The sequence below is a fragment of the Chiloscyllium punctatum genome, chromosome 18, assembly GCF_047496795.1.
Source record: "Chiloscyllium punctatum isolate Juve2018m chromosome 18, sChiPun1.3, whole genome shotgun sequence".
Classification (NCBI taxonomy): domain Eukaryota; kingdom Metazoa; phylum Chordata; class Chondrichthyes; order Orectolobiformes; family Hemiscylliidae; genus Chiloscyllium; species Chiloscyllium punctatum.
This window is the reverse complement of record NC_092756.1, coordinates 48675394-48689885: the sequence shown is the minus strand read 5'-3', so window position 1 is coordinate 48689885 and position 14492 is coordinate 48675394. Positions and strand designations below refer to the sequence as shown.

Here is a 14492-nt window from a genome sequence, read left to right as displayed (position 1 = left end):
GTCCTTCCAAGGTTTTATCAAAGGTATTGAAAGCCTGTCATCTCGATGTTTACTTACTTGAAAGAGGGAATTTTCCACCTATTTAGTCTGTTCAAACATTTCATAACCTGAAAAAATCACATTACGTTTTCCTTGGTTCAGGGATAACTGTTCTCAATTTTCCAAGAAGACAAGTGAATAAAATCTCATCCTCAGTTCACCCCCATCAGCATCTTCTCTAATGGCTTTACACCCCAGTAAACACCGTCATTATCAATTCATAGAATCAAGGAATCCTACAGTGTAGAAAGAGCATTTCAGTCAATCGAGCCGGTGTCGACTCTCTGAAGAGCATCTCACCCAGACCTAGCTCCCCTCCCTATTTCCTTATATTTCACCTGAAGAAGGGGAATCCCTCCCCCATATGATTTCAAATAAACCTGTTGGAGTATAACCTGGCGTCATGTGACTTCTAACCTTATCCCCACGTTACCCATGGCTAATTCACCTAATTTACTTAATTCACTCCCTGGAGACGAGAGGGCAATTTAACTTTGCCAATCAACCTAACCCTCCCTCTGAACAGCAATGCGAATTACTGAGACAATGTTCCATCATACTGGGCAAATGCTGTATCATTTTTTAATGGTTTTCTACCCTGGTAACAGCCTCATTAAAACAAATGAACCCAAATTCAATTTCATTCGTGCTGCGGGAAATGTTTCTGCACTCATATTTGAATGCGTTTATGTTGTTTTTTTCCTCAGCTTCCTGCTTCTAGTAAACACTTCAATCCGGAACAAGTCTGTCAAATGCTTTTCATTCCAGCACAGGCACAAGGTGAAGTTTGCAGAAGTCACGTGTTTGGCCGTTCACTGACACTCTGCCTCCCTGAGAGTTGCAGTCCTTCCCCACCTTTAAGGAGAAAGTGAGGACTGCAGATGCTGGAGATCAGAGCTGAAAATGTGTTGCTGGAAATGCGCAGCAGGTCAGGCAGCATCCAAGGAACAGGAGAATCGACGTTTCGGGCATAAGCCCGTCTTCAGGAATCAGGATTCCTGAAGAAGGGCTTATACCCGAAACGACGATTCTCCTGTTCCTTGGATGCTGCCTGACCTGCTGCGCTTTTCCAGCAACACATTTTCAGCTTCCCCAACTTTATTCAGGCAGCAATGTCCTTCCTGTGACATGCCCCATCGAGACTCGAAGGGCAGGTATCCATACCCACATTTGGGAATGGAGCGACAGTTTTAAAATATTTACATTGTCCCCAGCGGAAAATTGATCCCTGTGTCAGGCGGGGACATGAACCATTATACTACTGAGGACAAGAATGTCAAAGGAAGCCCTCCAACTCAATGTGGCCACACTTGACAAAAGCAAGTGCCTAATGAACTGAATCCCATTTCACAATGCTTACCCCACAGCTTTATATGCCTTCGTATCAAAAGTTCGCATCTGACTTTTATTCAGGTTATTAAGGATTCTGCCGCTTTGAAAAATGCAGGCAGTGTATTCCAAACTCCAATCACCCACTGGCTGATAAAGGTTTTTCGCAAATCTTCTCAAAACTTTCTGTCTTTCTTTTTAAATCTCTGGCCCCTGCTGATCGATCCCTCCATCAATAGGAAACACGTTCAGTCAACCCTGTCCATACTCTAACTCAATCATGTCTTGTCCACATTTCCTTTACACGGCGACAAACACTCCACTCTGTCCTGTCTTTCTTCACAAATGAAACTCTTCAGCCCAAACAGTATCCGGGGAAATATCTCCTGCAATTTTCTCTGTGTGATCACATCCCTGCTATAATGTGACTAGCAAAACTGCGCACAACACACTTGTTTGAGCCTAATGAGCATTTGTTTTAAAATTTTTGGATTAGTGTGAGGGCGATTCTGGCGAAGCAGAATTTATTACCCATTCCGAATTGCCCAGAGGGCAGTTGAGACTCAATCATATTGCGATGAGTCTGAAGTCGCAAGCAGCCCCGACCAAGTCAGGATAGCAAATTCCATCCCGAAATGACATCAGTGAAACAGATTTTGTTTTCAACAATTGTCAATGGATCTATAGTAGCCATTAGATTCTTCCTTGCAGATATTTTTTGAAACCAAATTTGACAATCATGGCATGGTGGGATTCAAGCCCGAGTACCCAGACTATTACCTCGGTCTCTGGATTATCAGTGCTATGAAATTACCACAAGACCAACGCAGAAAGCCACAAAAGCTGATCTTTTCCAATAAAATGTCTTTGCACCCAAACTGCCCTGCGTATTTTCCATGAGCCTGACGCTCCAATTGTCTCTGGCCTATGTCAGTAAATGTTGCTACATGGGGATTGATTTCACAACCGCGGTATCCAAATGGATCGACTTGTTTGAAGGTCCCGATGGTGGGACTGGGGCACGTTCACCCAACAACAGTGACCGCAGCAGCAGCACAGACAGAACAGTATGAATGTGAAAGAGAGTGATAGATTGTGCATTGCCTCAGAGAAATGGGGGGAGGGACGGAAATGAGGTTTAACGATCGTGGGAAGGAGAGGAGTCTCCGACAACGGGTGTGTTTGAATCCTGATAAATGCAACGCAGAGATGTAAGAGAGCGGAATTTGAAGGTAAAACAATTAATTTCTTAGCATTTGTCACAAAAAGGACAACGGAGAGAATACTAAGTGCCGTGATTTGGTTTCAAATCGGGGTTTCTGTGGTCACAATTCAAAAAACCGACAACCACGATCACAGTAACCACAGAACAGGATGCTTGCAAGCAGCAATAAGTATACTAGCAGAGGAAATGTTCGGAAGAACAGCACATGTTCAATATCAGTACCCAGGGAACAGTGACAGACATGTGGGAACTGAGAATGAGTTGAATCTTTCAGTTTGATGTCCTCAGAGGCTGTGGAGATCCCTTGAATGAGAATGTTGAAAATGAGTTTGATCGATTTCGACAAAACATCAAAGACTCGGGGGACAGTACAGGATATTGTTGAAATGTATGCTTCAATAGCATTTTAGCTTAACATCGGCACAGCCGTCCCAGACCGAACCGGAAATGGGGATGGGAATGTATGCACGGAGTTATTCTCTGACTCCTGTGATGAAATAGGTGAGCGTCCTGTCCTTCTGTGATGGTATAGAGGCGCAAGAAATTCCTCGGTTGAGTGTGCTCCTGCTCAAGGGAATGGTTGTCCCCGTTTATACTATCATTGCGATTTCCAGTTCATTTTTCTAAGACAGCTGAGTGGCACAAGTGGAGCATGTTGAGTTCTGAACTTTGCAGTGGTGGGTTTAAAAGATGATTTTGCTGTTTGGATCTGTGTTTCTGACACTGGCAGTGGCAGCTACATTTGCTCGCATCAGCTCAGTATCAGCTTCTTCCACACAGTCAAGACTTCAACCTGGAGAAGGTGGCGTTGGGGTGATATTTTAAACTAGCCATCCTTGGGGATTGGGACATGGAAACGGTGATGTTTACGTTCGACGAATAAAACATGAAATACAAGCTTGACCTCAGGAACAGAGATCATGACTTTAATTTACTGCAAACCCATTCATTCATGACCCTTATGTAGGGGATTCAACCATCTTCACCCAGCCATGCCCACGAGAGACTCCAGGACCAGAAAAACATGAGCTGACCCTTAATTCAAGAATCTCCACAGTGTGGGGAAGCAGTCTAATCGGCCCTTCCAGTCCACACGGTACATCAGAAGCGCATCCCACCAGTCCCCAGGGTATTCTCTGTCCCAAAAGCCTGCATTTCCCATTGTTGATCCATGTAACTGGTACATCTTTGGTCTGAGGGAGAAATGAAAGCGCAAACATACAGAGAATGTGTAGAGTGCCCACAGACAGACACCCGAGGCTGGGATCACAAACCGGGTTTGTGTTGAAGCCAGACAGCAACGAACGAGGGGCGAAGAATAAATATTGTTCAGGCCAGTCATACTCACACCCGGTAGGTGAATGAGGAAGAATGAAAAGACATTCACAACATGAAATGTTTGTATCTGTGTGGACACAATTTGAAACGATCGTTCACCCTGTGAGGAACAAAGGACACTGATACCACAGAGAAAGCAGGGCAATGTGGGATCTGTTGGAAGGGAATCAATTAACCGCAGAAATGGAAACTCATTTAATCAGGAACATTGGGGAGAGACCGTTCACCAGTCCCGCGTGTGGGAAGGGATGACTGAGCAAAACAACCTCCGGAGACTCCAGCAGGATTACATATCCCATCAGGTGTTCAGTTATGCTGTCAATGCTGCTGTTAATCCCAACCAGCTGCCTGCTCCATAGTGTCAGTCAGAGTCATATAGCATGAAAACAGGCCTGTCAGTCGACCCAATCCATGCTGAGCATATTGCCAAACTAACCCATTCCGGTCTGCCTCCTCCTGTCCCCGCTGAGTGGTGATAATGCCCTTGTAGTTTTATTACTGTGTTGTTAATCCAAAACCCAGGCAATATTTTGGGGACAAGGGGTTCAGGTCCTGGCATGACAGATAGTGGAGTTTGAATTCAATAAGCACCTGGAGTTGAAGAGTCTCGTGGTGTCCTGAATCAGTTGTGTGGAAAATCCCATCTGATTCACTCATGCCAGTTCGGGAAGCATCCTGCCATATTCATCTGCTCTGTCCCACAGGAGACTCCAGATGGATAATACCGTGGTTGACTCTTAAATGCCCTCTGGGAAATAACAACTGCACTAGGCATGAAGAAATTTATTTTAAAAATCCCACTTTCCCATTCATGTTTGGAATTAATTGTCCATTAAATGTTGCAAACATACCCTCATCCATCACTTCCTCAGCAAGTTAATTACACACGTAAAACACCGTCCCTAAAAAATGCCTTATGTCTTTTTTTTAAAAAATTCTCTCTTTTCAAGTTCAACATCTGCACTCTCGTCTTGAAATCCCCCTCCTGGGAAAAGGCAGCTATCGTTAACTCTAAACTTCCCTCTCAATTATTCATAAACTTCTGTCAGGTCGCCGCTCAAAACCCTAACCTAGATTGAAAACACTCTCATCTAGGAGAAAGTGAGAACTGCAGATGAGAGATCAGAGTCAAGAGTGTTGTGCTGAGAAAGCACAGCCGATCAGGCAGCATTTGAGGAGCAGGAGAATTGACGTTTCGGGGAAGAGCCTGGTGAAGGACAGTTGCGCGAAAAAAAATTAGTTCTCCTGCTCCTGGGATACTGCCTTACCTGATGTGGTTTTCCAGCACCCCGATCTCGAATCTGAAAATAGTCTCAGCCTATCCAGCCTTTCATTAGAACTCAGACCTTCCACAGGCAACAAGTATGTATACCTTTTGTGAACAGACTCCAGCTGAATAATATCATTCCTACAACTGGGCGAAGAGAACTGGACATAATATTCCAGAAGAGGCCTCATCAATGTCCTGCAAAACTTCAACATAACGTCCCAACTCCTATACACAAAGGACTGAGCAATGAAGGGAAGTATGTTAAATGCCTTTGAACCATCTTGTCTGTTGGTAATGCAAATTACGAGGAATTATGTACCTGCACACCGAGCTTCCCTGTTCTCCAACATAGGCAAAGCCATACTCTTTTTGTTGTACCAAAATGCAATACCTTCCATTTATCCAGATTGAACTCAATGTTACATTTTTCAGTAAAACGACTCATTGGATTTAGATCCTTTTGAAACTCAGATAATCTTCCTCACTGTCTACAATTCTGGCGTCGCCTGCAAACCTACGCTGCATGCCTGCTGTGAGTTCCACTGTTTTCTCATATAGATCAATGATTCATATTTACTTGTAGTGGCCGTGATTTAGCAGTGTGCAGATCATACAACAGTTAGCCATACCATTAATCATGAGGAAGAAAGTGGCAGACTGCAGGGAGATATCAAACAATTTGAAATAAAAATGGTGAAAGCAATTCATTCCAGGGAATTGGGTGATAATGAAGCAAAATTAAACTTCAAACCAGCTGCCCACGCTTCAGCTGTCTCAGTAAGATGCACTGTAGATTGCTGTTATTATAAACGGGAACAAATGTTCCCTTCTACACCGCCTTTGACCAGAAGGACTCCCAACCTCGGAATTGCTTGCGCCTCTAAACCATCATAGAAATACCGTACATTCTCCGGTTGCGTCACTTGAGCCATCGAGTATCTCTGCGACCTCATTCCCATCTCGATTTCAAATTGGTTATTCACGACTGCGCCACTCAGTTCATCTGATTCTAGGGCTAGGAACTGGGACTATGTGGCAGCACTGGTTACTGCCTTGTGTCGGGAAACTCGAGAAGTAGCCGATGTTAAACTGCATTGTTATTGAAGTATACATTTCAACAAAAGCTTGGTAAAAACAATGACTGCAGATGCTGGAAAACAGATTCTGGATTAGTGGTGCTGGAAGAGCACAGCAGTTCAGGCAGCATCCGAGGAGCAGTAAAATCACCGTTTCGGGCAAAAGCTCTTCATCACGAATACAGGCAGAGAGCCTGAAGAGTGGACAGATAAGTGAGAGGAGGGTAGGGGTGGGGAAAAAGTAGCATCGAGTACAATAGTTAAGTGGGGGAGGGGATGAAGGTGACAGGTCGGGAGGGAGGGTGGAATGGATAGGTGGAATAGAAGATAGGCAGGTAGAACAAGTCAGGACAAGTCATGGGGACAGTGCTGAGCTGGAAGTTTGGAAATGGGGTGAGGTGAGGGAAGGGGAAAGGAGGAAACTGTTGAAGTCCACATTGATGCCCTCGGGTTGAAGTGTTCCGCGGCGGAAGATGAGGCGTTCTTTTTCCAGGTGTCTGGTGGTGAAGGAGCGGCTGTGAAGGAGGCCCAGGACCTCCATGTCGTGGGCAGAGTTGGAGGGAGAGTTGAAATGTTGGGCCACGGGGTGGTATGGTTGATTGGTGCGGTTGTCCCAGAAATGTTCCATAAAGTGCTCTGGGAGGAGGCGCCCAGTCTCCCCAATGTACAGGAGACTGCACCGGGAGCAACTGATTCAATAAATGATATTGGTGGATGTGTAGGTAACAAAAGCTGCACTGTCCCGGGAGTCTTTGATGTTTTGGAGAAATCTATTTATCTCAGCCTTCAACACATTAATGATGGAATCACCACAGCCACTGGGGGAACCGATGTTAACCGGTCAGCCCATTCTGAGTTCCCACATATCTGCCACTGTTCGCTCAGCACTGATATTGTGTATTTGTTGCTCTGCCTAATATTTCTTATGATACTTTGCTTATTCTGAGTGTTTAGCGTGTTCGTCTGTGGTTTGCCGTGATCGTATAGTGGTTAGTACTCTGCGTTGTGGCCGCAGCAACCTCGGTTCGAATCCGAGTCACGGCAGTAGTTGCTCTAGGTGTCCCAGGCTTTTGTGAAACACAAAGGAATCAGTTGTTTGAAAGTTTTGATTTTCTCCAAGGTGATATTTTTTTCCTTCAAGCTCTGCTCGCTCACATCTCGGTGTTTCATATGTCAGAATTCAAATCCACCTGTTCTCAGCGATTTCTTCCCTCCTACGATCACTAACCGAACTTTCCATCCCAGACCCCCACCTCATTAATTTGGAGATGCCGGTGTTGGACTATGGAGTACAAAGTTAAAAATGACCCAACACCAGGTTATGGTCTTACAAGTTTTATTGAAGCACTAGCTTTCGGAGAGCTGTTCTTTCATCATGTGTTTGCGGAGTCATTTCCTATTTCACTCAGGCATTGCAGAATCTAATACAGACTCTCACATTGATACCGATCAGTCTGTGTGGCTGTGGTCACTGTTGCTGGATGAACGTTCCCCAACCCCACCATCGGGACCTGCAGACCATTTGATCCATTTGGTTACCACTATTGTGAGATCAATACTCATGTAGCAGCTTTTACTGATATAGACGAGATATTGGGGGCGGAGTGAGGGGAGTCCAGCTCAGGAAAATGGCACAGAACAGTTTCGGGGAAAAGCGACTTAATTGGATTAGATCAGTTTCACTACTTTTCTGCAATGGCCAAGCGCTATTACCACTGAACACTGAACTGTTAATTCAGACACCACGGACCTGGATTTAACTCTGACCATGTTAGGTGGTAGAATTGGGATTCAATAAATATCTGGAATTATGAATCTAATCACTCCTATATATCCATGTTCAATTGTTGAAAATAAAACAAAACAAACTGACGTCATTTAAGGAATGAAACTGCCATTCTTACCTGCTCGGGTCTCCATGTAACTCAAGACTCACTACAAGATGGTTGAGTCTCAACTACCCGCTGTGCAATTAGGGATAGCAATCAATACTGCCGAGCCAGCGACGCCCTCATACTGTAACAGAATAGCAAAAATAGTTCATTCGGCCCGAGCGAGATTACTGTGTGCAGTTCTGCAATTCAGAGTACTGCATCGATGTGATCGCACTGGGAAAGTTGCAGGAGAGATTCACTGGGATATTGTCTGGGCTGAAGAGTTTCAGTTGTGAGGAGAGATTGGACAGACTGGGGTTGTTTGTCGCCGAGCAGAGGAGATTGGAGAAGACATGACTGAGATGTAATAAATACTGAGGAATATGGATAGGATTGACCGAAAGAAGCCTTTGTTATTGATGGAGAGATCGAACACCGGGGCCAAGAGATTTCGGGAAAAGGCAGAAAGGTTTGAGTCGATTTGCGGAAAGGGTCAGAGAGGCGGAAATCATTCTAACCTTTAAAAGAATTAAGATGTTAATTTGTGATGCCAAAACATATAAGATTATGGGCTAAACGATGGAACTTGATTCAGGTCTTCAAGCAGTTGTGTTGGACAAGTGCGGCCACAACAGGCTGAAGGGTCTCCTTCGATGTTGATATCCTCCACAGTATCGTGGTTCGTGTCCCCTCCTGTCACGGGGCTCAATTCTCCGCTGGGGGCATCGTGAATGTTTTAAGCCTGTCGCTCTGCTCCCCAGTGAAGGTTATTCATGCCTGGCTTTCCATTCTCGATTGGACATGTCACAGGAAGGACAGTGCTATCTGAATCAGCGTGGGGAAGGACTGCAGCTCCGAGGGAGAGAGAGTGTCAGTGAAAGTGCAAACACATAACTTCAGCAAACTGCACATTGTGTTTGTGTTGCAATGAAAACCATGAAATAGAGTTGCTCCTAACTGATATGTTTATTTAAAGCAGGAATCTGAGGAAGAAAACAGAATAAACCCATTCAGATCTGAGTGCAGAAACATTTCCAGCAGAACTACTGAGGTTGTACAGCGTAGAACCGCGTTTGGATGCATTGAATTCGGGTTGGTGGGCGCAGCTTGCTTTCACTCGGCGGAGTTGCCAGTGTGTAAAGCCATTACACATGATATAGATAGTGTTCAATGTGATGGTACATTTGTTCAGTGGTTCGCACTGCTCTTAGGTCTGTAGGTGAGGTGTGTTGGCCATGTTAAATTGCGCTGATGTGCCAAGGGAGTGAATTCAGTAAGTTAAATGAGTTAGCCATGGGTAACGCAGTGATAAGTTCAGCAGTCACAGGATGCCATGTTTTATTCCAGCAGGTTTATTTGAAATCACAAGCCAGAGGCCTGGAGGGATAGAGATGGGAGCGAGGTCTGGTTGTGATGCTGTTCAGAGTCTCCCTCCAGACCTGTTTGACTGAACTGCACTTTCTGCATTGTAGGAAATCTGTGATTCTATCAGAGAGGACACTGCCAGCGTTTACTGGGTCGCTAAGACATTAGAGACGATGCTGTCGGCGTTTAGTGGGGATGGAGTTTTATTTATTTGTGTTTTGGAAAATTTGACACTGAACCAAGGAAAACCGAATGGAATTTTTCCAGCGTATTTGAGGATTGGAGAGAGTAAATATATGGAAAATTCACTCTTTCAAGTTCGTATATTTCTGAACGTCAGGCTTTCAAAACCATCGATGTAGAGCAAATAAATGATGGGAGCAGAGTTTCTGTCACTCAGAGAATCCGTTTCCAAAACATTTGGAAAGGCACATTTAGAGACACACAAGCAGTGAGTTTCACCAGGTGAGAGATAGCCTGCGGCCAGGTAAAAGTGTAAAAGTGGGGTGTGGGGGGTAGAAGGTGCGAGGAATCAGTATCTAATTTGGACGACTTCAGATGCAAAGAAATATCAGAAAAGTCTGCAGCTGAGTAAGATTCAGCAAAAAACCCTCAGAGTTTTGAAAGATTTTATTAATATTCCATATGAAGCATTATAAATGGAACTGAGCAGATTTGGCATATTGTCAAGGCAAGCTATTCCGTAATGAAAAGGAAGTGACCCGTCTCTTAGAGATCGATTTCCTGCTTTAACCCCATGCCTTCAAGGTGGGAGGACGATCGCCATGATGTTGGGTTCATTTGATACCCACTGAAATCTGTCAAAGTAACTGAGCATCAAAACTGGCATCTTGTTTTGTAGTTTAACCTTCTGTTTTTCTCATCAGTATTTTCTTTAAGCTGAAATAAATTCCGAGCAAAATTGAACACAACATCGAGCGTTCCAATCATATAAGTCCAATTCACTTCCGATCATTGGAATGAACAGAGTGAAGTTGCAGCAAAATTAATAAAACGAAACGAACAAAACTGCATTTCCGGGAATTTTACCCAGTTCAGGTTCAGCCATATGAGAAAGCCCATCAAGCTAAAAAAAACCTTCACTTCTCTCTCCGTATATACTTCTTCACGTGAGAGAGAAACTGTCTGAAAAATTATGTGTCAAGACTAAATGTGCGTGTGAATGTGACGGGAATTTTATGTTTGCTGGTTCGTTCTGAGACAGTTCCGAATCGGAATAAATCAAGGACAAGGTATTCCTTCCAAGGGCATGGTGAATCTCTTGGATTTTGCTGGTATTATTTTTCCTTCGAAAGCAGAAACATAATGGTGTGGATTCGATTCCGCTCAGGGAATTTCTTATCGCCTCGGAGCACCATATGTAATCTTGACGGGGTCACATTTGAGCCACTTTGAAATGGGCTGAAGTGGCCCAGAGGTTAAGGCGATGGGTTGCTCTTCCATTGCGCATGTTTGGATTTGAATCCTTCTCTGGCTGTTACTTCTATCAAACGCACCTGTGGTTTCCCTTTGTGCCTCGCATCTTTAGGATACATTGGATGGAGAATCTTGCTTTTGCGCTTCATTGCACCGGAGATTTGTGATAAATCGGTACCTCATCAAAGTCAAAGTAAAGCAATTTGGTTCTGTTGTAAGTTACATTGGGATAATGAAAAGGAGGGCGACGTTTCTTTCCTCCTTTCATTCCATCTTGACTTTCTATGAATTTGCATCGAATGAAAGGGGAACAAATAAGGAGAGATCGGGTGCAATAGTTTATCCAGTGGGATTGTAAATTTTAATGTAATACTCCATACAAAGTTCTGATCAGTATTTTAAACAGTCAATTGAATTGGAACCGCAGAAAACCTTTCCAATGAAACGAATTTTTCATTCTTTCACAAACTTTTGCTGTGTGAATCATACCGCGATCCATCATCCAGCGTGATCACCAAGTTGGCAACAATATTAGATCCACATAATATCTTCAGCAATGACAACATCTGCACATACCCATTTGTGGTGCCCAGTGCCATTTGTTGTATCCAGGCCACTGCACATTTCTTGTTCATGAACTTATGAGCTTAGTTCCTGATCTGTCTGATCAGTTTGAGAAAACTTTTCTATCACTTCATCCCATCCCTCAGAATTCTAAAGATATCAATAAAATAGGGCGTTAGACCAAATGATGTAGGATTGGAAATCGGCCATTCAGCCCATCAAGTCTGCTCCACCATTCAACGAACTCATGGCTGATCTGATAATCCTCAACTCCATTCTCCAGCATTGCCTCTACAAAGCTTCATCATCTTTCTGGTTAAATGTCTGTCTGGCACAGTTTGAAAATACACACCATCTCAGCCTCAACAACAATTTCGGCAAGGAGTTCCACCGATTAACTGGCCCCTGAGCAAAGAAATTACTCCTCATTTCTGAATTAAATCGGCAACATTTTATTCTGTGTTCATGTCCTCTGGTGCTCTCCTCATACCAGAGGGTGAACCACCTGCCCGTATCTACCCTGTCAAGATCCCATGAATATTGAACGTTGCAAAATGTTACTTTGTGTTTTTAGAGCTCTCCTCCGTCTCCTTTGTTTCAAGAAGTATATTCCCAGCCTGATCAATCATTCCACGAAGCTCCATTTTCTCCATTGTTGACAACATGTTCATTCATCTCTGCTGTCCCCTGCAGTGACCCTACATATTGTTAAGGCAGGTGGAGACATTTATGTGAAGAAACGGTTGAAATTTCAATCACAGACGGGAAGTGGATCTTGAAATTCGACAGCCACTGGAATCAGATTTGTCCACACAAGGACGAAATAGAGTAAGTATCACTCTGACAAATGAGAATCTAATCATATCTCATTGACATTCAACAACTTTACTGCAAAGAAATTACCCCGTGTAATCGTCCATAGAGCTATTATTTCGGGGGAAATACTTATAAAAACTGGCTACATAAACACTTTGACAGCAACAACATGTTCTTGAGACATTTTTTTGATTATAAATTCAACTCATTGTTCCGTGAATCCTACATCGTTTGCAAGGCACAAATGAGACGTGGAATATAACTCTCTCCATTTGCCTAGATGGGCATAACTTCAATAACACTTAAGGAACTGGACACCGTCCACGACAATGCAGTCACTTGAGTGTATCCGCTTCAACACCTGCAATCGTCATTTCCCTCACCGCTAAGGCGCAATTGCAGCAGAGTGCACCAACTATAAGATGCACAGGAGTAAGTAATTTGGGCATTTTTGACAACCTTCAAAGCTCAACAGCTGTACTGACGAAAAGGACAAGATTAGAAGATGCAACGAAACCCCACCATTTTCAAGTTACACTCCAAGGCCCATACCACCCTGACTTGGAAAGGAATCAGTGAGAAATCATTGGTGAAACGGCCTTGATGGGCAAAGTTGCAAACTTCAGCCTTCCATCTTTTATCTTACAATTTTAAGAAAAATGTTGATTTATGCCGTGACCAGACTTGTGCTCAGTCCTTTCGCTGTTCACTAAACTGGTGGTTGCTAAAGTTCTGCTATCATCCACAGCCTGTGGTCAACAATAGAAAATACCCGAAAACCCTCTCAATCAGCTGACTCCCCTCAAGATTAGAGTGGTGTTGGAGAAGCACCGCAGGTCTGGCAGCATCTGAGGAGCAGGAAAAATGGACGTTTCAGGCAAAAGCCCTTCATCAGGAATGAGACTGGGAGCACATGGGATGGAGAGAGAAATGGGAAGGGGGTGGGGCTGGGGAGAAGGTAGCTGAGAGTGCTGTAAGTGGAGGCAGGCGGGGGGGTGAACATGATATGTCAGAGAAGTAGATGGAGTGGATAGGTGGGAATGAAGATGCACAGGTGGGACAAGGCAGGCGGACGGTGTTGAGGTGGAAGGTGGGAACTGGGGTATGGTAGGGGGAGGGGAAATGAGGCTACGGGTGAAGTGAAAATTGATGCCATGGGGTTGAAGGGTCCCGAGGCGGATGATGAGGCTTTCTTCCTCCAGGCATCGGGTCGTGAGGCAGTGGCGATACAGGAGGCCAGGACGTTCATGTCCTCGGGAGCGTGGGAGGGGGTGTTGAAATGTTTGGCCATGGGGCACTGGAGTTGATTCTTGCGGATATCCTGGAGATATTCTCTGTAGTGTTGTGTGAGAACCCATCTCCTCTCTCCAACTTAGAGGAGACCGCATCGGGAGGACCGTATCCAAGAAATGGCATGTGTGGAAGTGCAGGAGAAACTTTGATGGATGTGGAAGCCTCCATTAGAGCCTTGGACAGAGGTGAGGAGGTAGATGTGGGTGCAGGGTTTGCAATTCCTGCAGTGACAGGGAAATTTATATTTCCATCCCCACCGCTATCCACTTTTCACAAAGACTGTTTCCTCCATGACTACCTAGTCAAGTCCACGGCCTCCAATGACCCACCCTCCCCTCGCATCACCTTCCCCTGCCACCACAGGAATCGCAAAACCTGCACCCACATCTTACCTCTCACATCCTTCCAAGGCTCCAATGAGCCTTCCACATCCATGAAATGTGCATGTGTACTTCCACACGTGTCATTTATTGCATCTGTTGCTCGCGATGTGGTCTCCTCTACATTGGGGACTACATTCTCGGAGAGCGCTTCAGAGAACATTTCCAGGTCACCCGCAACATTCAACTCCAACGCCCCATGACCAAAAACATCAATTACTTCCACACCACCCCCCCCACCCCGTCTCTCCCAAGGACATGCACTTCCTGGGTCTCCTCCACCACGATTCCCTCACCACCAGACGCCAGATCTTCCACCTCGGTACCATCAACCCCAGGACATCAAAGTGGTCTTCACCAGTTTCCTCATCTCCTCACAGTCACCTTATCCGGGTTCCAACTTTCTAACTTGGCTCCGTCCTACTGACCTGTCCTACCTGTCTATCTTCCTTTCCGCCTATCCGATCCACCCTCTTCTCCGACCTA

The 14492-nt window shown here is 44.7% G+C and overlaps 1 non-coding gene across 1 annotated transcript; it reads left to right on the top strand.

Annotated features, from left to right (window-relative positions):
• The first annotated feature begins 7249 nt into the window (after positions 1–7249).
• On the top strand, positions 7250–7321 carry trnah-gug (transfer RNA histidin (anticodon GUG)). The gene has a single exon. It is a non-coding gene; the product is annotated as a tRNA-His (tRNA).
• The last annotated feature ends 7171 nt before the right edge of the window (positions 7322–14492 follow it).